Source organism: Melanerpes formicivorus, unplaced genomic scaffold (assembly GCF_026170545.1).
Source record: "Melanerpes formicivorus ecotype bairdi unplaced genomic scaffold, bMelFor1.0.p_v2 SCAF_29, whole genome shotgun sequence".
NCBI lineage: Eukaryota > Metazoa > Chordata > Aves > Piciformes > Picidae > Melanerpes > Melanerpes formicivorus.
In genome coordinates this window covers 5,926,844-5,954,400 of record NW_027142381.1, presented here as the reverse complement: position 1 = coordinate 5,954,400, position 27,557 = coordinate 5,926,844, and the positions used below count along the sequence as shown (strand labels likewise).

Sequence of the window (27,557 nt, the reverse complement as noted above, 5' to 3'; positions counted from 1 at the left end):
AGCAAACTCATTTAGACAGGAATAACCCATGAACCTCTACCAGAGAACAATACAGCCATCATTACATTGCATGATTTTGATAGTGGTTCTTCATCTGTTTGTTTTGTGCTTTGCATACCAACTGGGTATGCCAAGCATACTGCAGCTGAATACTCTGCCTGGGTGTTTTAGATTGCAGGCTTCTAGGGGCAAGGACCATGAGCCAAATGCAAAATAACACCAGACAGCCAAGAGAATGATTCCATATTTACACAACTGAGAGCTGAATGTGGCCCCCCACCCCCACCCCCCCAGTCATTATCTCTGAATGATGCCAAGAAAACATTGCTTGCCAAGTTAAAAAGGTTATTAGTGACAACACGATAACTCACAGCTGCTAAAGACCAATAATGACATCTTCAACTGGTCTTATTCTCAGACCTTTTCCCTCCTCTGATTGTCTGATAATTGCTGTGAGGTGGTTTAGCAGAGCAGTGGCTACACAGCCTTCTCACATGGACACAGGGGTTTGGATCTGAACTGATCCAGCTGTTTGCTGCAGAGAGCAGGAGTGCTACCTCCCAGCGCTCCTCGGGCCTTGCTGACTCCCCAGCCAGCAGGATGAGAACATCTGCACCAGAACAACAGGAAAATGTCTCCTTGGCACACTCCAAAATAAAGCTTAGCCTGGGTCTTCATGAGAGGTCTTCTGACCACATATTTTCCCACTGCTGTTGACAGTAGTAGTAGCAGAAGGAAGGGCCTGAAGTATAAACTGACCATTAGCATTTTACTGGCTGTGTTACACACTCCTGCTCTGCACAGGCCAAAAGAAAAGTGCTGCTAGAAACCCCAGCAACAAGGGAAGGCGTTTCCACCTCGGGATGCTCCCTGGAGCAGGATTACCAACAACAGACATTTCTGCTCTTGCTTGCAATTCCCTCTTGTACAGACAGCATCTTTGCCTGATGTATACAAGAAATCTGAATGTCATCAGAGGAAAGATTCTTTGCTACATGTGGTGCCTGTCTCATCAACTCAACAAACCTGCAGCTCATCTGCTCAAGAGAAAAACTTTCACATCTCATGGTTGAAGAAGAGGTGGCCCTGCTGACCCTGAAGGTATGACAAGTCCCACCATGTCACAGCAAGCCTTCAAGGAGCACCTTTTAAAAACAGGCTTCAGCTAAAACATCCCAAGCAACATGCACACTGAGCAGAGTCCAAGTGCAAGCCTCACGGTGCTTCAGCTCTTCAGATGGTACCTTTGAGGTTGTGTCAAGGCTTAATGTGATAACAGTAAAGCAATAAATGAGGATCCAAAGGACACAATGCAAATATCATCTCCCTGTTGGGGCAGGGGTGAAAGGGAGCTGGGGAGGAAGTGAGGAGTCCCATTAAAACAGAACCTGGGCTCCAACAGTGAGAGGTCAGGGGAAAAAAAAGTAGGGCTTGGAATTTATGATGTCCAGGAGGCTCTGGTGTCATAGCCACTGCACTCAGCTTTATTGGGCTGTCTCCAAAAAGGCTGCCGGGTAGTAGAGCAGGTTTTAACTAGTTTAGACAGATAAAGATCACCCTCCTTCAATGGAAATGAACAGCTGGAGGCAACGGTTTAGAATCCCTGGAAACAAAACAATCTGAAGGCATGAGCAAATTAACTCCATGAACACTGAACTGATTAAACAGGATTATTCTGCACAAAAATTTCTGCTTCTACACCCTGACTCCTGCTCATGGAGAGAACACTCACTCCAGTAAGGAAAAGGAATTCTTTTTGTCAGGCACCAAAGAGAGAGAATCTGATCTGGCCAAACAAGATGCAAAGGTACACAAGCACATTGCTAACTCATTCCCAGCCACCGTGGCCCACCGAAGCCCATTCGGCAAACAAGGAGTGCCACACAGGTTAAACGACCTGCCCAAAGTCAGCCAGAGAAGTCAGCAGCAGAACTGGCAATACATAAATCCAGATCACTCCAGGAAATGACTTCTTTTTTTCCTTTGGTTGGTTGGTGTAACACTTTGTAAAGTCCAAAACTGCAACATTCCCCTGACAGTAGTGACCCCACCGAAAGCATGAGCCCAAAAAACTTCGGCCTGTGCTCTGGATATGAATCACTGGGTCCAGGCAAGGATGAAGGTGATGCAAAAACCCAAGTTCATATCCACCATACAGCAATGTACACAAGAGATGTTCTCACAGGAGGTCTCTACACACTCTAGGAGCTCTCTAGGGCCATTCAGAGTTTGAAAACTGCTGTAGTGCACAAAATCATCTCTTCAGTACAAAATCTTTTTCTTCTGATCGGAAACCAGACCTCACCAAACCTGGTTAAGTTCCCTGGCTTGCAGCACTACTGCAACAAGTTGAATGGACTTTTTTTATCTTCAGGCCTTTGTGCCACAAACATTTAGCACTTAAATGGTTAACTCCACATTGTCTTTCTGGCTGAGGCTGATAATGCCTCCCAGCTCAAGGTCGAAGGGCTGAGATAAAGGACTCCAAAGGAGTGAAAATTAGCACATTCCCTGGAGCAGACTGGAGCTCATCCCAGGAGACAGGGTTCCCCACCCACTCTCTCCATCCTCTGCCCCAGCGAGCTCCTCGTTGCTGCTGTCAGTCACTGGGACAGATTGTGATATAAATCCTGCACTGGAGGCCTCCCAGGTCACCCTGCTGGAGGGTGTTGGTGGGAAGGGTAGAGTGGTTTGGTCACTTGGCCTCATTTCCACCAAACTATTAAGAGTCTGGAAGTGATGTTTATGGGCATTCCACATGGCTGATACTGAATGCAGGTGGCTACTTGGATGAGGCCAAGCTGACCATGGAAAACCAGGGAAATGCACAGAGAAAAGATTACAAAAACTACTAATTAAAGCAACGGAATAGAGCTCCAGAAGTGCTCCTTTGCCAGCTACTTTCAATGAAAGCCATGCTGTGCACTGAGCAGGGAATGTACAGCTGTGCTGAGGGATCTATAGAGGACAGAAAGAGAAGAGAGAGAAATGGAGAGAGAGAAATGGAGAATTATGGTGCTGCAGAATGGAGTAGTGTCTGTCTCTGCTCGTTGATTTCAGCAGGACCAACCATGAGAAACAGCTTGTTTTGAAAAGCAAAACCTGGACTGTTCTATTCACTCATCCACTGTTGGTAGTGAGAACCAGACAGGAGTCCTGCTTTTCTCTAGCTCACCTCCTGTTTCCTCCTTACCAAGCTGAGCAGACAGAGCAGACACTGGCATCTCCAGCTCCTCATCCAGTGTTTCATAGGGAGAAGATGGTAGATGTCCTGCATATCCTGACTGAGGCACCAGAGAGCTATGAGGGGGCCACAACAAATCACATCAGCAGTTAACCCAAAATTCGATCTTGTGTAGCTCTTGCCCAGCAATCTTACAGGTGGCTGCAGGAGAGAAATGTCAGCAATCACTGCCTGTTGCCAGCTCCTCTCCAGGCCTCCTCCTCCTGCCTGCTGCTGGCTGTGGAGCATGACTCCTCTGATGCCTCAGCTTTGGCCATTCCAGCAGTGCCTGTAACACTACCCCTGCCAGGAGCCTGGACATTTTGCAGGGTCGTCTTTCTAGGAACATTTGTGCTCAAGATAGCTAGGTTCCTCTTGGTTGGAAGGCCTCTTTTGGCCAAGACAGAGATTTAACAACCTTCACAGATATATACTGCCAAGTTACACCTCTCTTACATGATATACTACTCAATCCCTGTCCAATTTTCCACTGCTCATCATCTCCCACAGCTCTTTTAACAACAGCCAGTGCATTTGTGTACAATCATCCTTCAAAGCCTTCTGGGGAATTTATTCTGCTTGTGAACTAATCTCTCATGCTTGCTCTGAAGGTTAGGTTTAAACAGTTAGTCTGTGTGATGTCCATGTGGCTTTAACAAACAGCAAACAGGCTGTCCTATGTGGGACAATTGGCCTTTACAATAACCTTGAGATCTGTCCCTCCTGACATCTGTTGAATGGGGCAATCCTCAGTCCCTGGGAGCATGATGAAGCAGTGCCTCTGGTTCTGTGGCTGTTACCTTGATGGGGACCAAGCAAGCAACCTCTCTGCCTTGGCAGGAAGCCTTTATAGGTGGCAACAGGGTGGGGAATGGCAATAGGGTTCCTTCTAGAAGCTGTTTAGGTCTCCATTAATACATTCTGAGACATGGGAGCAAAACTTTCAAGGTACTAATGTGATTTTCCATTCCACTACACACCAAAAGAGCCAAGATGAAAGAGCTTTCCCATTTCTTACTGCCCTTTTATCCTGCAGCATGACCTTCATCAATCCAAGCCTAGGGACCAGGAAACACTTTTGCCTAACTTCTCTTCCTTATCCCTCCTCTCCCCAGTGAATGATTTTACATTAAATCAGCACAAAGGTGGGTAGATTGATGGTGGCTTATTACATAGGAAACAGGTGACCTGCCAAGCACTAGGTTCCCAGCTGAGAATAATGACCACAATGTGTTTGTTGGAACAAAGGATGCCCTTTGTATAAAGTTAACTGTATGAAATGAACATCTGGGCAACTGAAACTGGATCAAGAAGGCAAAGATCCCCCAGAACAAAATGACGTGAGCGCACAGTTAGCGGAGCGGCCACGTGACGCCCGGCGGCAGGCGGTGACCTTTGCATCACAGCCACTGAAAAACCCTCTGTCAACAGAAACCCTTGCCTGCTCTCGAAAGGAGAGCAGAGAATTTTTATTTTTGAGATGCTGCTGAGATAAGGTAAGACAGGTTAGCCCTAGATCTTGAAGCAGAGCCTCTAAATCCTTACCTCAATAACTATTTATAGATGTCTCTTCCTCTAACGGCCAGTTGCAGACCGGAGGGAAATGTTTCAGTCAGGCTGCGTGTTGAGTCTCGGATCCAAGCGAAAAAAGCCCACTCAGACAAATGATCAGCAGCTTGCAACACCATGTTATACAGAGAACAGATGCTGTGTGCTTATTGGAATGTAACAATCTCCAATTTAGAAGAGAAACGGACTAAACCAGGATGGTAGCTGTCAAATAAAAAGCCACCTACGACAGAGAAGCTTGAGCTGAAATTTTTTACAGCAGCAGCTTCCTCCCTCTCCTTATAGTAAAGAAAGCCAAATTATTCTGAAATTTGTATTTTAAGGCAGGAAATGAGAGTCACAGGGTTTGGTGTAGGTAGAGGGTAAAGGAAGTGGTGCAAATGTCAATGACTGGAGTATTAAAAATAAAATAATGCTTCCAATATTTCATAAAGGAAAAACGCAGAATGGCCAAAAGCCTCTTCTCCCATCCTTAACTTCTCCAGGTGTGTACATTTGAACCTCCTTTATGCAAATTTCAAAGGTAAATTGACTAAGTTTGGATGCCAGCTAAGTGCTGATGTCACTGATGTGGCCATACCAGGCTGAAGTCATGCTTGAGTCTGAGACTCAACATGCAGCCTGACTGAAACATGTGGGTGTTTCAGCTCTGGTGAGACCCCACCTGGAGTACTGCCTCCAGTTCTGGAGCCCCTATTACAAGAGGGATGTGGAGGTGCTGGAAGGTGTCCAGAGAAGGGCCACAAGAATGATCAGAGGGCTGGAGCACCTCTCCTATGAGGACAGACTGAAGGAGTTGGGGCTGTTCAGTCTGCAGAAGAGAAGGCTCCGAGGTGACCTAACTGTGGCCTTCTGGTATCTGAAGGGGGCCTACAGGAAGGCTGGGGAGGGACTGCTCAGGATCTCAGGTAGTGATAGGACTAGGGGGAATGGAATGAAGCTGGAGGTGGGGAGATTCAGGCTGGATGTGAGGAGGAAGTTCTTCCCCATGAGAGTGGTGAAGCCCTGGAATGGGTTGTGCAGGGAGGTGGTTGAGGCCCTGTCCCTGGAGGTGTTTAAGCCCAGGCTGGATGAGGCTTTCGGCAGGCTGATCTAGTGTGGGGTGTCCCTGCCCATGGCAGGGGGGTTGGAACTAGATGATCCTTGTGGTCCCTTCCAACCCTGACTGATACTATGATACTATGATAAAGGGAAAGAACACCAAGACAGACAGCAGACTTGCTTCGGCTGGCTCCAAAGTCCAGGCAGACTCCTTGCTTCTTCACTGAGCTGTGTGAAAACACAGAGCACCTCTGACAGATAATGTTCCAAGGACCTCCAAAACTCCCCAAGGTAAATGGTAATTAAGTCTCTAGGGAACAAACTTTTTGACTTGTGCATGATCCTGTGTTTCTGTTTGAGAAATAAGCACCCTTTGGGTTTAAATTCGGGGGAATTATTACAGAGCACAGGATTGGTTGTTTGCAAAGACCTACCCAAATGTCCCTGTGCTCATTTCTTTTTTTCCTCTCCTTTTTTAAATGAATAATTGATGATTTCTCAGCAGAGTTTAATGCCTATTCACAGAGATGACACAATTGCTTATCATAATTTGAAATCTGGTATTCATTTGACGTCTGTGCCTCAGCGCCGTGTTGATAAATTACAGCACAAAGCTCTGCAGGAACAAGTTCATATTCAACATCTTTGAACAAAAACAAATGATGGTACCTCTCAAGAACAGAAATGCACAGCAACTGCAGTGGGTAAAGCTAGTTTTAAAGAGTAACTTTAACAAACCACTTTGGAGGGGGCATCGGGCTCTGCTGTGTAAGACAGGAAACAAAACTCAGCTAATTCTGCACAGATCACTGATTCAGTCACAGCTTTCCCCTCTTCTGCTCTTCATGCCAGCCAAATGGAAATAATTATGTGTTCACACCTGCACAAAGAAGCTTGAGATCCTTCTAAGAAAAGCATTAAGTCTGTTCTCTGATTTCTAGATCGAAATCTAAAGCACATGTCTTGGCAGTGCTGGGTTCTGGGAACCCCACAAAATTGTCCTTTACTCCCTGCATTTCCATCCCATGGAGTACTGAAACAAGTTCAACACGTTAGTCCTGACTTGGAAGTCTGGGCCAAAATACAAAAGACTGCATAAAAGCTCCAAAATGATGAATATGGTGAACTGTTCTGCCCATATGGTGCAGAGAAGCTCTGCAACAAGGATAATGTCTTCCCAAGCAGTTAGATCTTCCTTAGGGGCTGGTGCCAAGCAGTGATTGATTCCAAAACCAAGCATCATCCCTCCCAAATCAAGTGTCATCTCAAACTGCTTTGCTTTCAGCTGCAAACACCAAATGCTCCTTGGAACATAACCTGTTTAGCAGACACACAGCAATATTAGAGTTTTAAATTCCCCAGACTCTCCAGAGCACAAAGAAAGCTGAGACATCTAGGCCAAATGTTATCTTAACAATGGAGACCCTGTTTGCCAAGCCACATGACAGAGGGTTGGGTGTGTAACCTGCTGGGGACCTTGCTTTGGTCACATAGTGGCCAGCTGTCACCCTGCAATACCACAGCTAAGGAACATGATTTCTTTTCAAGTGACACTGGCAGGGAGTATTTCCAGCATCTGTCTACAGCTCCTTGTCCCATCCTTGGTCTCACACACAGCAAATCACCCCCGTGGCTGACATGCACTTAGTACACAGCACTGCCCCAACATTGTCTTGTAAACATGAGGAGAAACAAGACCTGGGACTGTCACATGCAAGTGTGACACTCCATGTGTGACACTCATGTTACCACTGTGCTGCTGGAACATGCTCAGGAACTAGTGTGAAGAACACATCAGAACCTGTGTAGCCATCATCCCTGACCCATCATCAGAGAAGGCAATAGGCACCAAGTACCTTGCTGTCATGCAGAGCTTTGAATTCAGCTGCCAGAGGGACGAGTGGCCTCTAGTTCATTTGCTCTAACCCATGCTGAGAAGCCTGAGCTTCAGCTGAAGCAGAGGTCTGCAGTGGGTTGTTTGCAAGAACTATGCAGTGCTGGGGAGTGTTTCTGGATCCCTGGTGAGACCAGGAGCAGCAAAACAAGTTCAAGTCCCTAAAGAGAATTCTTTAAACAACAAAGCAGCCCCCCCTTTCAACCCCAAGCTGGGTGCTACTTTTTACTTCCAACTTTCATTTATGTTTGAGATGCACTCATTTTGCACATCCCCTATCTGCCAAGGCCAGTTACAGCCTTTGTCCCTGACAGCCATTATGTGACCAGAATATACTAAGTGCCTGTCAGCTGAATGGGGCCCACAGATCTCACATGAGTGACCCATTTTCAATCAGCCACCATTTAGCCTGTTTCCAGCACAACCAGCAGTTTGCAGCACTACAGACTGCCAGCAGGGACTTGCCAAGTGCTGGGCAAGAAGCCTCCCCTTTCATTTTATAGAAGCTGGACTTCTGTGTGATCTGTTGGGGGCCATTAACAGAGTTCACTGAAAACAGCAGTCAGAGGCCAGATTTAGTAGTCTCATGAGATTTGGGGCTGCCATGCAGAATAATGAGTCAGCAGTTCCTCCTCTGGCCCATTGACATGTGGTTTGGGCAGCAGACAATAGCTCAGTGTGAAATGAAGTCAGTTCCACTCACATGGAAGGTATGCAGGAAAGTAGACCATTAAAGTCCTTACCTACCCCAGGAAAATGAAAACTCACCAACCTTTTGCTGAGCATCTGCTGACAAAGTGCACTTCTGGTATTTCCCCCAGCTGACTGACAAAGACCAAATCTATCAGCAACATCTGGCAATGTCATCTGCAGATTTCGAACACAAGAAACATCTTCAGACACACCACTGCTGGAGCACAGTGCTGGGCAGAGTTATACATGGAGCAGCACTTCAAGGCCAAGGTGTTTGATGGAAATGCTCAGTGGAGAGCCTGAACAGTGCACATGGCCTGTAGCAGTTGGTGGCCCATGAGAATTTTGCTCAGCATTCCTGGAACAATCTGCTCTTGTCTGTCTCAGTTCTCAGAGGAGGGATAAACTGACCTGAAACCCAAAAAGGTGGACTTGCCTCTACTAACACCCAGCTCCTTGGCCTCAGTTCCTACTGTGGGATGTCTCTGGCCTCTCTGATATTTCTGACAGCAGGAGGGGAAGGACACAGACCATGTTTCTCCAAAAGCACCATCTGTACTATAAGGAATGAGCATCATTAGGCCTGTAGGAAATGATTGGGCAGTTCCCAGAGAGGCACAGAGCAGTGCTTGCTGCCTCATTGTTATTGCTGGCTTTGCCATAGTGCCCAGGAATTCATCTGGGGCCTGACAGTGAGTCCTTCTGAGTGAGAACAGCAAGCCCAGCAACCCTACAATCCAAACTCATGTTTTAAAACTGAAATACAAATCACCAGCAAAACCAGGTCTCTGAGGAGCAAACCACAGGACTTCACTCCTCCCTTCCTCATTTCTTTTGTCTTGTAAAATGCTTTGAAAAAAAAGGAAAAAAAAATGAACAGTGAAGCAGGGCAGGGCTTGGGAGGGGCTGCATTAACCCATGCACCAAGCAAGCCATGTCCAACCAACCTGAGTCCTGGCAGCACTGGTTCAAGAAGGCCCAAGTTTCAGTTTCAAACTGCTGGGCAGGGGGTCTCACTCACCTGGCAGAAGAGCAGCAAGCAGATAGGTGGAAGGGGAACACAGTGTGGTGAAAGGGGAACACAGTGTGGTCTTTCCTAGCTAGGGTTTTACTACACTACTGGAACATGAAGCTCCCGGTACACATCGTAACATGACCAGGACTCCACCATGCAAAGGGTACAAACCCAAGAGAAGAGAATGACTGAAACACCACAACCTGTATCTGCCAACTAAACCTAGTGCTACTTCATCACAACCTAAATATTGAATGCGCTGCTGGAATGATAAATACACCACACCGTACAGGCAAGACCTGCAGTTCTGACTCTGGCCCAGATAAGTCATTCAGAGTTTTGCCACCGACTTAATGGCATGGGCCAGACCCTCAAAGAGAAAGACAACCACAACATAATCACTCCTACCAAAGAAACAGATCTTGGCCGGTTCCACATCACAAACTGCAGACAGATTGCTCAGGAGAAAGCTTGATGCCAAATGAGTGCCTCAGCCATTTTAATTAATCATCTAGGAAGAAAAAGCACAGAATAGTTACTTCATGGACATTTGTTTCTCATGCCAAAACTCATGGAAATGCAGATGCAACTTCAGCAGAGATCTCAAGAGGATGGTGAAGTGATTCCAAATGCAGCTTCCCATAGCATAACATTCCAGCTTCCCTGTACCAATTCCATCTAAAATGAGGTTTCCTAACGACTCAGCTTCCGACAACCATCCCCTGCAATCCATTTGACCTACGCAGTGTTATGGGAGTGGTACATCTGGGAGCCATGGTGTATAACCCTGTCCAATGCTGAGGTTCTGATGCCCTGAGCTCTCTAGCTGGGTGCAAATTTATTACTACCATCAAAACATTTCCTTTTGTAAGGCAGCTTGTATCACCAAGTGGAACACCTATCTTCACCATGAACTTGGTCCCACAAATTTTACTGACATGCAAAGCTTCTTCTCATGCAAACAACCTTCTTGCAGGCACTGTCTTGCCAGCCCCACTCACGTGAGTGCCCCAATTACATGATTACATGAGCAAGCTCTAGGCCAGGCCCTGCTCTGGCTCCGCAGCTGCTGAAAACCCGCAGCACTCCCACAGCAGCCCTGCCAGGAACCACCTTTGGAACTCCATCTGCATCAGCTCAGTAGGACTCAGCAGTAACAGAGGAGCCCAAACGCAACGACCTTTATTGCTGAGCCCTCCTCTCCTCCGTGCTCCGAGCTCCTGGAGCATTATGCAATGGCTTTGCTATAGCAACAGCCGGGGTGCTCGGCAGTAACCCCGGCGCTGCCGCAGGCCCTGATGCAGCCACTGAACTTTGGCCCACTGGTGAGCCTCCCACTCCCGCAGCGCTGCCGGCCTGTTTACACTGCTCACATGACGGGGGAGAGGGAGGCTCCTGGCAGCCCACAGCATCCAGCCGGATTTCTAGGACCAGGCCAAGACTGCCAAAGGCTGGAAGCGATTAACTCTTGCGAGCAGGGGCTACGCGCTCCGGCTGCCGCCTGCCATGGCCCCGGAGACGCCGCTGTGCTGGTGTGAGTGGTGCTCCACCTTCCCCGCACCCCTGCGGGAAACGGAGCAGGACTAAGACACTCAGAGAAGGGGGGTGAGGAAATCAATAAGCTTTACAGAAGGAAACTATCTTTTTTTTTGGTCTTTCTTAATGAGTGGCAGATGAGTGAGGATAATGAACTGGAGCTGGGAACATAATAGCCTCATCGGGAGCTGCGTGCTATGAATTGCATGTACCTGGGATAGAGGGGGTGCATAAAACTCCTCCAGCGGCACAGAGCTGTGTTGGTGTAGCGTTACATGGGCTTGGGAGCACCTCACAAGTCCCAGGGGCACAGGAGTACCTTGGAGATGGGGAAGATGTGCTCTACAGGTGCCTTGCTAAAATGGTTACTTAACCTTACAGCACAATCCTGTAAGGAAGCAGCTGCAGATCATCAACCTGCAGCCATACCATGGCTGGTGAGCAGGACTAGTAATACCTCAGCACTTCTGCAGCATTTATGTCCACCCATTAACAGAGGTTCATTAACTAACCCCACTGTGAGGCTGGTATGGGGAAGCAGGCAAGTAATAACCTCCACATTTTATAATGAGACAATTAAGAGCTCAGGTAACTCTCCCTAGAGAGCCCGAGGCAACAGCACTGAGTCAGGGGCAGAGCCTGGAATGGAGCATGTGAGCTCCCAGCACGGCTGCAGCCCAGCACTGCATCACCCACACTCACTCCAGAAATACATTTTACTGCCTGGGGCAAATAACAACACATTTTTCAACAGGCCTCTTAGAGGTGCTCTGCAGAGCCTCATATATTCCTGGGTACTTGGACTGTGCAGAAAACACATTAACAGTTGCAAATTACCCACCATTTCCCCAGCATCATAGGACCTGCTTAAAACACCTCACAAAACCTGTCCATGGCCAAAGTGTCATTGACCTCTGCATCATCTAATTGGACTGCACTGGTATGACACAGCCCTGGATGACTGTTTCTGTCAATATTCTTGGCTGCTTTTCCATATGTACATGTTACTTAGGGGTAGTCTACATAAACTCAGTCTTACCCTAAAATATTGCATTCTCCAGTAATCCCTCGTTATTCCCAGTAGGAGGTTGTGTGAATTTGTGTTCTTTGCTATGAAGACAAGTTCCTTGTAACAAGAATGGACCCTGTAGATACAGCACCGAAAAGCAGGTATGCCTTGGTACCAGAACTAAATTCCTTTTGACAGCTTCACCCACAGTTATACCTGCATCCAAATGGAAACATGGAAAGGGAATTTGTTATGGCTGCCTAAAAACCCCAAGCACTGAAATGAAATCAGTCTCATTTTTGTAGAAACAGGATCACTGCAGTAAACTGTTCCTGGCCCTTACTGGTCAGACTAGCTGAGTTCTCAGGTGTTTGTATGTGAGCTCTCCATCCAGAACCTCGACCTATCAGCACAAGTTCTGCAGACCCCCTCACCTTCTCTTCCCCACAGACTAAACCTCTGTCTGCCAGTGTTTTAGCTTGCAATATTAAACACTGTCTTCTCCAAGGCAAATGATAAACCAGCCTTGGCAGCCCATCATGTGGCTGCTTGCAATAGTAAGAGAAACGCTGAGTATTTGGCTTATGAAACAGAAATACAGGAAGAAAATATTTGTAACAATGCTACTGTTTAAATAAGAGACCATAATTTATTACAGATGTGACCCTGCCTTCCAAAATGAAGGGTTTAAATCTTGCTGATGCTATGTAATGACATGAAGTAGGATGGACTTAATGAAGGATACATCCAACCTAAAATTGTGAACTGCCCCCTTTTATCCCCTGTTATTTTGTACCCCAAAATAAGCACCAATTATGCTGCTTTCAAGCACTGTTTGCCAAACTTTTCAGTGCTCAGAAGATGAATTTTTTTATTTACAGGAAAACATTCATCCTTCATCTGAAACCAGACTGGAGACTTAATGCACTTAATGACATTCAGTTAAATATTAACTGTTAAAGACGACAGCAGTCGCAGTCGCAACTGTAAAGAACGCAGAAGGCATGTGCCAGGATAAGGCTCTGTGAGGACTGGGATTATTTAATGCAAACAGTGATTGCAGAGAAGCAGACTGCAGCACTGCAAGCAGACAGCACTGCAGTGCCTGCACAAGCAGGGTGCAGGTACAATGGGAGAGCCAGTGCGTGACTTGTTAGGCTAGGGGGCATGACTTGGCATGGGCCTGCGATCAAATTGTTTCCATTTAATGCTTCAGTTGGCACAGAAGGATCAGATAACAAAATATTCATCCCAAATCCTATTTGAGTTTCTAAAAGAGTATTGCAGCTTCCTGCACAGCAGGAAATTTTTTATTTTTTATTTTTTTCTTTTAACCAAGACTGATTGAAGAAGCTGCAGGAGGCAAAAGATGCTCAATGATGTCCAGCAAAGCCTTTATTTCCCTTGGTCCTCATCTCTCACGCAATAAAACAGAGTCTATGGGTCATAAACCACCACCCACATTTGCAAAATCCAGTGTGCCTTGGAAAAAAAAGGGTGAATAAGTGACAGATGAAAGCAGACATTTCCTATTTGCTTCATCAAGTTCTCTGATCTCCTTTTAAAAAAGCTGGGGTTGCATCACCACAACAGCTACATTGCCTACACAACAAATTACCTGAAGAGCTCAAAATTGGCCTCAGTATCTCCAAGCAAGAGCAGCAGTAAAATTCCATAAGCAAACTAGTAAATCCCAGCCCACTGCTCTGACATAATGAGTATCTTTTGCACAGTTTGAGTCATCAGAATGAAAAGCCCTATCTATTTTCTGAATAATCTGTCAGTATTGCTTACCTCCTCCTTCTATTCCTAGCTGTTGTGTGTTGGGAATTCTGGCTTGCTGGCACTCTCTGTTGGTGGGATGAGCTCTCTTAAACAAAATGCCTCTTTGGTGGTGGGGATTACAGTAAATATTCTCCCAAACCACCAACTGTCCCTTTAAGGAATTTCTTATTTTCAGTAGTTTGCTCTAATCTGAAGCACTGCACCCACCAACTTCAAGTTCACACTGGAACTGAAAAACTTTGTAATTTGATGTATCCTGATTGAACTAAGGCCAATGGGAATAAAGCCATTTAGCTTTCATGTGAACTCAAAAGAAGAAAGGCTTCTTTGGCAATATAATTACAGAGCACAGATCTTCTAAGAGGAAATGAACTAGAGGGATTTATATGATTAGATTTCCCCCCCCCCCCCCCCCCCTTTCCTTTTTAATGATTGCTAAGGCTCTCCTTCACTCATCCCTTCCAGTCCAAGAGCACAGAATAAGGAAATTCTTAGCAGGCAGAAAGTAGGACTCTTAGAGGTGTTTCAGTGGGACACTGTTACGGGGTGGACTGGGTCAAGGAATTTCTCACGAGGCCCACCACACTTCTTTACCTACCAGCAGCCTTAACATCTCCCTGAAACTGATCTAAGAAGTCAGTCATGCCTGTAGCCCCTTACTAATGCTTTCTTTTTGTGGCAGGCAACACTCTGGGTTGTGGCAGGCAATACTAAAGGGCAGTGGTTAGTTTACTTAGTTGTCTTGGTAACGTCGTGGTTGACCCAGGTTGACCAGGTCAGTGTGACTTAATCATCATAAGCAGAAGGAAACAGCAGCAACAAGTGGCAGAGCTAATTAATGTAGGTTCCTTCCCTAAATGGACTTTCTCAACCTTGGGGCTCACGTTCACAACCTTTGGCCTGCCTAAGCATTCAAACAATGTGACTGTGTAGATACCTGTGGCAACAAAGATACCTACAGCTATTTATTATGTCCCACAGAGCTGTATATATTTATTACCCACACACGCTGTATGATTCACAAGAAGCACTCAGGTTATAAACACCCAGGATCTCTGCTGATGGGCTGTTAGTTACAGGGTACAATGTAAAGTGCATGTTTTACCTATTAAGTGTTTAAAGCTATTTACCTTAAAGCCTGTCTTTCTCTCCCTACAACAGTGCAGCTGCAGATATCAACTGAGACACTAAAACAAATGGTCCCATGATGTAATCCTAAGAGAGCTGGAGGAAGGGCATTTTCAGCAAGAACCCTCACAGCAGAATCTGCTTCTCTTTAAGTCTGACTGGTTCTCCTAGGAGAAGCAGTATGACAGAATGTTTTGCAGAGGATTTGTATTTATATGCATGGCTGTCAGTCCAAAATCTTGCTCCTTGTCCTTATAATAATTACAGGGAATGCTCAGTGGAGATGTTTTCCAAACTGAAATAAACAGAATCAATACAGACTTGAGTTAACTGCACTGTCACACTGCATGAATAAAACACACCCGTGGATGCTCTTGGCTAGCATTCAAGAGGGATTTGGTCATTGTTATTGCTATGCAAGCTGCATTTTAAATGGTGTGCAAGCACTTTAAAAAGCTCATTTCTGTCTTTCATCTACTATTGTTACCAGTGACTCTTAGGATTCCTCAAACAGGAGGAGTTGTGTATTTCCCTCTGTCACACAGCACAAAGGAAGAAAAAGAAACACATCAGAAAACAGGTATGTACAGCTGTAAAACCATAACACTGTGCAGGGATCTCGGGGACAGATACATAAAAATTACTCAATATTTAGAAGTGAACTTCAAACCATCTGCATTTCTTGTATGTAATTCTCCACCACCAGGCCATCCTTTATTCATGCTGCCTAATGAACTGCTACAGTAAAACAGACTCCTGGACCTTCAATTGGTTTTGCAGTTTATATATCCTTGAGAGGATCTCACAAAATGATTGGCAAACTTCTGAAGATGGCAACTTCCTTTATCACCCCAAACAGACAAAGGTTGTTTCAGTTCACTACTTAGGCACTGAAGCATGTACAGGTCTCATCTGATTACGAGAGCCTGTAACGCCCCGAGGCAGTAGAGACTGTCAACACAGCTGTCCCTGTGTGCTAAGACAAATGTCCTGCTGGGCAATCCCTGAATCAGAATGGAAACACATCTTCTGAAACGGATTAGGGGTAAGGACAAGGACTGTAAATAGGCCAGGGAGGCAGGAAAGTTTATAAGGTATTATTAGAGGAGCTTTTATTGAGCTACTAGAAAGTACTCTGACCTCAGTGCTGCTTTGCAAATCCAACTATTCTTGATTCCTCTTGTCACGTGTAGCTAGCAGAAGTATATCTAGATTAACATCTTCTGAGCCCATCTTGCTTTATATACACAAGCCCACACAGAACGTGCAAAAAGCTCTCAAAGAAGGGAGGTGCAGTGATCTGCAGGCTGATGGCATCACGAGCTCTTGAAGCACAGCAGCCCTGCTGCCTCAGCACAGAGCAGCTCTCACCCGCATCCACCCAGCCCGGTGGCGCAGACTGTGCTAACACAGCAGCGCGGCTCGGGGGACCCCCAGAAGTGATCCCTGCCCCCCTCCTTCTCCTCCCAGTGAGGACAATCCTTCCAGAATTTCTCACTGTCTGTGCTGAGTAAGAAATGAATCAGGAATGCTGTAATGGAAATGTGCCACTCCATCAGATCCTTCATCGAAACATCTCCGACTCCTCTCTAAACTCATGACCCAGCAGCCACCTTGTCCTCCCTCTGAGGAGTGACAGACATTATGGACATCATTGTATGGGGATAACATGGCATGGAGAGCACAGAAAAACTGCAGGCACTGGCAAAAAATTCTGATCCTTACCAGAGCTCTGCTTAGAGAATTGTCTCTGCAGCAGAAGCAAACTGGAGCAATCCATCTCAGTCTTTGTGGCCACTGAGCATGACCATCTCCTGAGTATAAATCCTGAGGGTTAAACATTCCCAAATAAATTACTGTTCATGCAGATCACTTTAAGGCCAAACTAATCTGGGCTACACTCTTCCAGTTCTGCAGGTTTGCTTCTCTAAGCTCTCTTGGTTTTTGTTTTTTTTTTTTCTTTTAAATGAATTTTCTGGTCATCTGTGGCTTAGAACATGATTGATTCAGTGGGTTTCTGCCCCCACAAAGTCACAAAAATGATGAATCTTCTCCTGCATAATACTTTATTGCTTCCTATATCCATGCTTTTGGTATTTTAATCACAACTAGAGGCTCAGACACTCACATCTTAGCCTGTATGAAATACTGGATAAGCCAAAAAACCATTTTAAGTTGAAGGCTTGCCCAGAAGTCTAATCTCTTATCACAGACATCTGAAATTTCCCTTTTGCTCTGAGTCACTGATGAAAAATTTACTTCATGGAACATCTGAAGAGGGAATTGGTCAAAACAATAAAAAATAAAGAAAAAGGGGGGGAAAAAAAGGAAAAACAGCCATATAAATCAGGATCTCTTAAACATTTTCTGTTGCTGTGTCTTGTCTCTCTCCATGAGGCTGCTGAAATGGCCAGTGGTGCTTTCTGACATGCCAGCAGTGGCTGCCCTACAGGCAAACTCAGACACGGAGCGGTAAGAGCCCGAGGCAGCAATGATCCCTGGCCGTGCTCGACACCTGGGACTCAGCTCTGAGGAGGCCACACCTCGAGTGCTGTGTCCAGTTTGGGGCACCTCAATCCAAGAGAGATGTGGAGGTGCTGGAGCCAGGGGAGGAGGGCAAGGAAGCTGTGAAGGGCCTGGAGAATAAATCTGATGAAGAGTGACTGAAGGAGCTAGGGATGGTTAGTTTGAAACAGGAGGGTGAGAGGAGAGCTCCTGGCTCTCTACAGCTCCCTGAAAGGAGGTTGTGGAGAGGTTGGTGCTGGTCTCTTCTCACAGGTAATTAGTGACAGAACAAGAGGCAATGGCCTCAAGCTGCCACTGGGGAGGTTTAGACTGGACATTAGGAAACCTTTTTTGAGGGCAAGAGCGGTCAGGCATTGGAATGTGCTGCCCAGTGAGGTGGTGGAGTCCCCATCCCCGGAGGTGTTCAAAAAAGGATTGGATGTGGCACTTGGAGCCATGGTTTAGTTATCAGGAGGTGTTGGGTGATAGGTTGGACTTGATGATTTCTGAGGTCTTTTCCAACCTTACTGATTCTATGCTGCTTCTCACTTGCAACATATCCACAGATGCTGGGATCAATCTAGCAGCACAGAAACAGGAAGAAAATCCTACCAATCTCTGTCAGCCATGCAGGACAGGTTGACTTCAACCCACCCATTTTAAATAAGTGATTTAATTATTTCTGGAACAGCACCATAGCTAAGCAGAGAATTTAATTTGTACAGCTTATTGCATTAACCAGCATGGAGTGATGTATTTTTTCCTCACTAAATTAATTTTTATTCATGGTTTGTGCAGCTTGGAACTGAGATGGAAGCTGGAGCTCAAAGAGATGAGAACAGCATTTCATAAGTGCATTCTAACATTAGAATTTCTGGAAGTGTATGGAAAAGCTGACAAAACCAGAGCATGAAAACCTAGCTGATCCAGTCAACAAAGAACTAATAGCTGTAGTTCAGGAGATAGAGCAGTTGTTTTTGGAGCACATGTGCTCTTCAGGCATCTAAAATATTAGTAGAACAGACTTTCACAGCTATTTTTATTCACAGACCACAAGAGGAGCAAAAGCTTTCCTCCTTCCTTCAGTTTTGAATGAGCCTCTCAGCTCCCAGTTACCTACTTTCTGAATTAGGTAAGACAAGACAGCTAAAATGGAGTCATTCACTCTAAAAAATAGTCCACTGCTTAGTCAGAGACCTCCATCAATTCAGTGGGTTACTTCCTCTTAAATACTGGCAGGAAAAAGCACACTGCCTGCCCCTTTGATTTCATGTCAGTTATCCCTATTAGGCAACTCGAAGCTCCGTTCTTAGTACAGATGGTCATAAATGTATATTAAATCACAATGGTTTATTTGAAACCATTTAACATAATAAAATATTAATAATTGCAATAATTTTTTATCCATCCTGCTCCAGAGGCTTTGGCTTTTGCAGTGGAAAAATCAGGCTTGCCAGCTAATTAATTCTTATGATTGACTGTAGTTATTATCATTGCCATAGATTTTCAAAGCCAGCAGGGACCACTGTGGTGATTATTCTCCTATGAGATCCTCTGTAACAGCTCCACATCCAACTTCATCCAACAAATCTCTTCCCCATGCTGATCCTCCTGTATCACTCTCAAGTCATGTCATGGATAAAACAAAGAGCTCAAGCACCTTGATCATCCATTATGAGGCCTGGTTTCTACACCTTTCCTCATTCCAGTGATTGCTTCCCAAGTATTCTCCAAACATCAACATCTTTTTGGAGATGTAGATTTTATAGCAAGATGATAAACTAGATCAAGAGACACTCTAACAATACATGAAGAGGCAATAACCTCTCCTTACTTGTATCTGTTATTCCCTTGTTCACAGAGTCTCTGTGTCACAGCTATGGCACTGGGCGCTGGTGCTTAACTGGCTACCTGCAGCTACTCCTCTAGAGGTTCTCTGTGCCATTTCTGTGTCTGGGAATGCTTCAGTGAGGAGTGTTTAGCTAAGAATGAATGTCTTTGTATTTGACTAGAAATGGCTATCTACATTTGTCAATATAGCCACTTTCCCATAATAGCTTTTCCTATTGATGACTCACTAGGCTGCTAATAGATTCCCACTTCCAAAATCCAGGCAACACAAACTCCCAGGTGAAGAGACCTGTTCAAGTGACAGAGTGTTAGGCTTGCCTTAAAACAAAGGAATGTTGGCTCCTGTTTCCAGTTGAGTACACTGCCTCAAGCAAATGAGTGTGTAAAGAACACACTGCCTCAAGCAAATGAGTGTGTGAAGAACACACTGCCTCAAGCAAATGAGTATGTGAAGAACACACTGCCTCAAGCAAATGAGTGTGTAAAGAACACACTGCCTCAAGCAAATGAGTGTGTAAAGAACACACTGCCTCAAGCAAATGAGTATGTGAAGAACACACTACCTCAAGCAAATGGGTGTGTAAAGAACACTGCCTCAAGCAAATGAGTGTGTGAAGAACACACTGCCTCAAGCAAATGAGTGTGTAAAGAACACACTGCCTCAAGCAAATAACTGTGCAATAATCAGTTCAGCTTCTTCATCTGTCTTGGTGCAGACAAAGAAGAGAAACAGCACAAAGATGCAGCAACAGCAAACTGGAGCAGTACCTACTGCAGCCATAATGTTCACGTTTTACTGGTACAATAAAGAACTGATAGCTTGTGTTTGCCCTCAGGTTCTGCTGAGAGGGCAAAAAGAGCCTTTGGCCATTACCATTCCACTACTGAACCCAAGCATGTGAACTCACTCCTGGATTCACTGTTTGTCCTTGAACTGGTGTGGGCTGCATTTGGCACTCTGCTTTTAGATCAATATATAACCCAAGTGTAATCTTATCTGGCAGGAACAGGGATACTGGGGGAGGGGAAGGAACAGCCTCTAGAGGTGAGGAGAGCAGCTCTTCTAAATGTTAATGGGTTAAGAATAGAAAGGTCAAATGCCTGCCTTATCAGAAGGCCCCATGTGCAAACAGGCACCAAGCTGCAGCAACCAGAGCACAAGCTGGGTATAAATGTCAGGAGTTGGTTACTGTAGCTGTGAACACCAAAAGCAGGATGGTGGGACTGGTAAACTTCCCAAGACACTTCTGGTTAATACAGGTCACTGGGAAAGTCCAACTGCAAGATTGGCTGGAGGTTACTGGAGTATTACAGCTGCTGTGGAGCCAGGGCTCACTTGTGAGCTGTGTGAAGGCCCCAGCAAGGGTACTGCAGAAGGACACTCCTAGTGTCAACAGAATGAGCCACTGTGGGACCGGGTATTGAATGTGTTGTGTACCAAACATCCTGTGCTGGCAGAGCACTGCTCCAGGTTGCTCCAGCAAGAGCACATCCATTCTCCTTGAATAAGGTTATAGGAGGATGGAGTCAAGAAGGCCTTACTTACCTTCCTGTAGATAAAGTGGGCACCAAGCAGGGCAGAATGTGTGAGGGGTCTGTACAGCAAGTCTTGACTGCTCTACAGCATCTCTTTCAGCATAATGCATAAAGGATTGGAATGGAATGAGAGAGAAGGCAGCACAGCAAAAATACCTCTCCCTTAAATACTAATATATTTTTAGCCCTGTTCTAATTAATCTTCTTACTGGCATTCAAGGAAAGAGGCCAAAAGTTTTATCACATTGGACAGTAATCTTCCTGCAGATACAAGCAATCCATTGAAGCAACAACAAAGTGTGCAGGCATGCACCGGTGCGTAGAGTTACTCTGCTGTGAGTAACACTGTGTGGGACCTGTCTGCTGCTTACCAGTGTCTCAGTCTGGCACCTTTTGCCTGCAGTGAATTGTCAATAAAACTAATCAACCACCTGATCCCCATTGTCAGAAAAGATGGGCAGTGTGCAGGCATGTTTAACAAGATTGCTGTTCCCTTTTTCCTGGTACAGGGATTGCCCCAGGAGATGGCTACCTGCATTTGGGAAGCAGATACAGGATAGCTCCCTGGCACAGTTCCCTCCTTCCTGCAGAACAAAGAGCACCATTGTTGTCAGCCTGCTCCCTGCTGTAAACAACTATCAAAGGATAGGGTTAATTACTGGTTAAAGCACTAAGAAGGAATAATAACTCCAAATAAAGCAAGACTAAATATATTTTATCCCACAAAATGGATGAACAGGGTTTGTGCTCATAGCTCAGAGATGATATTCTGACCATTAAATAGCTACTTTAATTGGTAAAGATAGGGTTACATTTAGAAACCCAAAAAAGGAATGCACTGTCTGAAGCCCTTGCTTTCTGAAAGATTATTTTAGTGCAGTGCCTTCATGTGTTTGTTCTACAGTGACAGCTCTGCAGGAACTGCACTGGCCTCTAACCCCACAGAAGGGGGCTCTGAAATCTGCAGGCTGCAGCCTTTCTGCCGCAGAGCTCCCAAGTGGGCACAAATGGCTGATTGCCTGCACCAGCCCTGACTCGGCATCTGCTCATCCCGCTGTCCTCTGCCAGCATCTGTTCATTGGCCACCGCACAGGCACCGCTCTGCATCGCCAACCTCGTCTGCAGCCTAGAAACTCTCCAGTTCATTCATTTAAAAGAGCACAGATACACTGCAGCAGACATTTTTCATACACATGGCAATGCTGAGTGCTATTTATAGCTGCTGTTTCAGCCTAGAAGCTACTGCATTTCCAGTGACAGCTCCAGTATGCTAATGATCTGTGATGTTCTCTGAGCTCTGGTGAGGAGGAAAAAGCCCTTCGGAAAACGTAGGCTTCTACTCTTTTTATTCACATCACGACTGACGACACTGATTTATCCTATGAGCCACATCCCAAACTCTTCACATGGCTGACAGAGATACAATACACATTCTGGAGAGCCACTGTGGGAGGGATGGAGAGAGCCTTAGCCATCTCATTTCCTGAGTGAAGAGTTTAATTCAGCTTACTGCCCAATACAGCCCAAGTCTCCCGGCCACACAGGGATGTTTTCTGCATCGCTATGCATTTGAATGAAATAATTTGTCCTTGCTGAGTGAGGCCATGGAGACTCTCCTCCAAGCCCTTCTGTTTCATTGTGTAGCAGGCACTTTTCAAAACGCTGCCTCAGCTGGGGTGTTTATTGTGTGTACGTGTCTGCCTGCTGCAAATCCTCTCCGTGCTCTCACTCTGACTTGGCCTGTCATTTTCTTGGCTCTCAGTCAGAGATGCCAACAGTGCAAGAGCACAAGGGTGTTACAGAAACACCAACTTTACCATGTTCAAAAGATGATTATATGAGCACATTTATTGCAACTGAAACCCTTTAAAGATCCAAAGGCATTAGGCAACTAACATGTAGAGCCTAACACAACATCAAATGCAAGCTCAGAGGAGACCATATGCAATTTTCTGACCTGTATTATTTCAGTGCTGTCATCACTTTGAGGCATTTGATATGCTGCAATTTGGTTTCAACCCAAGAATAGCCTTTGAATTTTTACCATAATAAACTTTCCCCACAGACTTTGCATTTTCATTATCCTGCCCATGTAAGCCACAGGGATATTTTTCCTCCCTAAATGTCCAATCTGCAAGGAACGGTTGTGAAACTCCATTATTTCCAGGAATTGCTGGCAACCTGCTGCTGTCTGTTCTTGTCAGGCTTGCCTGCATTTCCCTTGTTCAGCTTTGAAAGTCAAACTTGTTTGGCAGAAATGTCTTGGTGACAGAACTGAATAAAGACAAGAGCAGGACTGAATTAGATGGTTTCATTACGCTGCAAAGCGACTCACCTTAAAGCCTATAAAACAACAAGAGTATAAAACTGGAAATCAAGTCTCAGCCTTAAATCCTATTCCTCAAACCATTACCAATGGCCTTTCTGAGCTCCATCACCCTTACCTGATCCCTACAACTGAAACAAAGTAGATTCTTCTGAAGTTGTAAGTATTTGCATTTTCATTACCCAGTATGGTCTAAATAATCTGTTACAAAAGGCAGCCTGAATTCTCCAACGTGCATGGTGTCTGCCACAATTTGGTCTTCACCAGGCAGAGGTAAAGAGCACAGACATCCATTCTCAGTTGCCCAGGAAAGAATACACTGCAGGGTATATGGAAAACAAAGCTGGAAGGTGTGAAAAAGACTCTGGATTATTCAAATCGTCTATCAGTCCTGATGGTTCAAAAGTTATAATGCAAGACTCCCCATCTGAAGGTTATCTGCAGGACCACAGTGTGACTGCAGTCACATGTGGCTGTAGCACCAGAGAAACCAAGAGAATCGCTCCAAATTTACTTTAGCTTGACCAAGATGAGAATCTGACCACATCCAAACAAAGCCCTAACAACACTGCAGGCTGTAAGAGCAACCATCAGTGGCTGGAGTGCAACATCCATGAAGATTTCTGTGATTCTGACACACTTCAGTGACTGACAAGATTCCAGCCCTACTGTTCCTCCTCTCCAAAATGCCTTGGACCTCAGTCCCTGTTCCTGAGGCACTCCTGACAGCTCTGAAAACATACCTGACACTCAGAACTGGCTGAGCTTCTTCAGCTAAGTATTCTCTTGCATTCAATTTGGGAAAGCCATAAGGTATGGAGCGATGGCTGAGGCCTGCTCTCTGGGAAGAGGAAGCCAACCATACACAATGTCAACCAAGTTCATTCCTAAATGCAAACCACATTGGGCTGTGGAGCACGATAATAAAAACCTGCTGACCTAGTTTCCTGCAGAACAAAATCCTCTGTCCTCCCTCCTCCTGTGCCAAACCTAAATCAGATCTCCTTAGGAGAAATAAATTAACCCTTTGACTAGCCAGAAAAACTCTAATAATGATCCTTAGCACTTGGGCAGCATTTCACACCGTGAGAGTAGTATGGAAACAGTAATTGGTCCATCCCCACAGCTCTGCAAAAAGGCAGGATTATTAGAGGATGAAAGTAAAACACAAAGGATCTCCCAGATCTTAGCAGAGTTCAATAGGGAACTTAAAATTTATTTGCTTCCAAAAGATTCTGAGGTATGAAGCTCTGAGCTTGATAACCTCTCTACATTTTACTCTATGCAAATACAAAACTTTCATTCATGATGTGGCAAAAAAATAACAGCACAGCTCAGCCTTCTGAACAACTGCATCAAACCACTCAAGAAAGGACTATTGTTCTTCCCAAATTTTGCAATGTCAACTTGCAGTCCATTTCTGGTAGATGAGAGCTGATTGTATTTGCTCCAAGTGTTTGGCAAAAGTAATCACTTTTAATGGCTTCACTTCCTCAGTGATGCAATGTTTCATTTGAAGGGATGCCTGGGGGAAACTTCAGAACGGACACAGACTGCAAAAATAACAGGGCATGTCTCAGCAAACTCAGCCAAGAAAATCCAAATGGGAATTCTCTTGCTGTAGGATGCTTCAAAAGGCAGCCTTGGATCATGCTGCAGAGCAGCACCCCACTGCAGTCTGTTAGAAGCATCTGGGGAGCCTCAGATTCTAGACTGTTGAGAATGTCTTTGCTGGTTCACACTCCTACAGTCAGCTGGAGGAGCCTTCAATCATCTGTCAAACAGGGGTTTATTAATGGAAAGAGTGGAGATAACAAATGCTGTCCCTCACTGCCATACAGCTTTGCAAGCAATCTTTTAGTGTGAAGTGGCCAAAGTGCAGCCTGCAAGTGGAATTGCTAACGAAGCTCTGTGCTGCAGCCAGAGCTTTCACCACTGTTATCAAATGAAGACCCTGCAATGCACTGCTCCCTTAGGAACTGAGAGAGATTTGTCAGCATCCAGACAGTACTCCAGGACCTGAAGCCTCTCCATCACCACGTGCTCCATTGGCATCTGTCTCACCAGGCGCAGTACCTAAGTTACTGACAAGCTACCAAATGGAGACCTCTGCAGAGCAGAACCGGTGAGGCTCTGCTACATGAGGCAGCGTAGCGCAGAAACTGCCATGGGCGAGAAAACTGCAACGGGAAAAAGGTAACAAAGAGAGGCATGCCAGTGCCACTGCTTCACTTGTGAAGAAGCTACAGGCTCCATCACTTTGTCGATCTGCAGGGAAGCTGTTAAGAGGGTACAGGCTTACAGAGCAAAGACAGCACTTAGCATAGTGCACCCTTCAGGGACATGAAAGTGAAGAACAGAGAAGCTGGGTTGGAGAGCACTGCAGAGGCCATCTTAACCATGTCTGTTCTCTGGATGCTGCATCTTCACAGGTAAACTCCAAAAAGCTGCTGTTCCAGCTTTGAAATGAGGAAGACAAAAGACTGAGTTCTCACAGACTTATTACTAACATTGGTCAGGGTCAGAAATGTGATGATGGAAAAAGAGCATCTTCTTCATCATATCTGGTCCCTGAGGGGTTATGAGTTGTATATGCTTATTTTATTGACACAACCACGTTTTAACTTCTATTGTCTTGCAGAGGAAGAGCAGGCTGAATGCAATTCTGGCTCACACATCATCTGCAATTCTAGCCAAATCCCAGCCACACAACTTTTATTACTGGGAGGATGTCAGAGGCAAAAGACACAGCTGGATATTCAGATCCCAGACTGAGTTTTGCTGTGTTGGCAGTCAGACAAACCAGCTTTTGATTTGTATGTAAACAGAGCCAATCTGAACTAGAAGGTCATTAAGAGAAAACACATTTTACACAACAGCCATTGTACAGTTGCTTTTCCAACTTTCCCCATACTAGCTTTTTTTTTTTAAACAAGACTTTGTCTTCTCTTGTTGAGTGTTTCAACAGTTTCTGCTCCTACTGAAGCCAGTGGCCAACCCCCAGTGACTTTGATGGGACCAGAAGATAGAAGGAAGGGGAGGAAGGAGAAGGAAGGGGAGGAAGGAGAAGGAAGGGGAGGAAGGAGAAGGAAGGGGAGGAAGGAGAAGGAAGGGGAGGAAGGAGAAGGAAGGGGAGGAAGGAGAAGGAAGGGGAGGAAGGAGAAGGAAGGGGAGGAAGGAGAAGGAAGGGGAGGAAGGAGAAGGAAGGGGAGGAAGGAGAAGGAAGGGGAGGAAGGAGAAGGAAGGGGAGGAAGGAGAAGGAAGGGGAGGAAGGAGAAGGAAGGGGAGGAAGGAGAAGGAAGGGGAGGAAGGAGAAGGAAGGGGAGGAAGGAGAAGGAAGGGGAGGAAGGAGAAGGAAGGGGAGGAAGGAGAAGGAAGGGGAGGAAGGAGAAGGAAGGGGAGGAAGGAGAAGGAAGGGGAGGAAGGAGAAGGAAGGGGAGGAAGGAGAAGGAAGGGGAGGAAGGAGAAGGAAGGGGAGGAAGGAGAAGGAAGGGGAGGAAGGAGAAGGAAGGGGAGGAAGGAGAAGGAAGGGGAGGAAGGAGAAGGAAGGGGAGGAAGGAGAAGGAAGGGGAGGAAGGAGAAGGAAGGGGAGGAAGGAGAAGGAAGGGGAGGAAGGAGAAGGAAGGGGAGGAAGGAGAAGGAAGGGGAGGAAGGAGAAGGAAGGGGAGGAAGGAAGACTGTCCAAGATTCTACAGCTCCAATTCTACCACCTATGTGGAAGAACTGGGAGAATTGGGTTGCTGTAGACCCCAAACACATGTTCTATAAAACCCACAAAATTTGCAAGTCTACACCCTCACAAAAATTCCATGGAGGTTTTACAATGTCTGCACTCCAAACATGGCTATACTTCAATCAACAGGAAAGTCACCAAGTTCCTTATATGACTCAGGAGTGATGATCACAGTCAGTACTTCCCCCCTCTCCCCCACCCTTACCCCACCCCCATCCCAACCCCCTCCCCCCCATTCTGACATTGTCTTCTTCTATAAATGAGTCAGAAAGGTCCCCACTGAACACCCAGCAATTATTGTAGGGAGAGGCAAATTCTTGGGAATTTCCCTCACCTCATGGTCCTGTCTCAAAGGCCCCAAGGACATCTTCTTTCTGTAGCTCCTCAACTCAACCCCTTGAGTCTGCCACAGAAGGGGATGCTTCCCACTCACCCCTCAAGCACCGGAGGCACTGCTTTCTATGTCCTCTTACTAGCTGGCAGCACAGGAGATGCCTTCTGACTCCAATGGGAATTTTGAAAACAAACTCAAGAAATGAGGATTATATTGCTGGCATTCAGCAAGGCAGCAGCATGTCATGGCATTTAAAGTGGTCCAACAGCCTCTGACACTGCGCCTTGTAATTGGAAACATCCTGTCCTTAATGAGCTTAATAAAGGCCTTGCTCCCAAGGCTCAGCTATTGATTATTCCATAAATTTTCTAATGGCTGT

General features: G+C 45.7%; 1 protein-coding gene across 1 annotated transcript in view; it reads right to left on the bottom strand.

Annotated features, from left to right (window-relative positions):
* PIGL (phosphatidylinositol glycan anchor biosynthesis class L) overlaps nucleotides 1–27,557 on the bottom strand; it is a 61,158-nt gene that overhangs the window by 21,213 nt on the left and 12,388 nt on the right. The window lies entirely within an intron of this gene.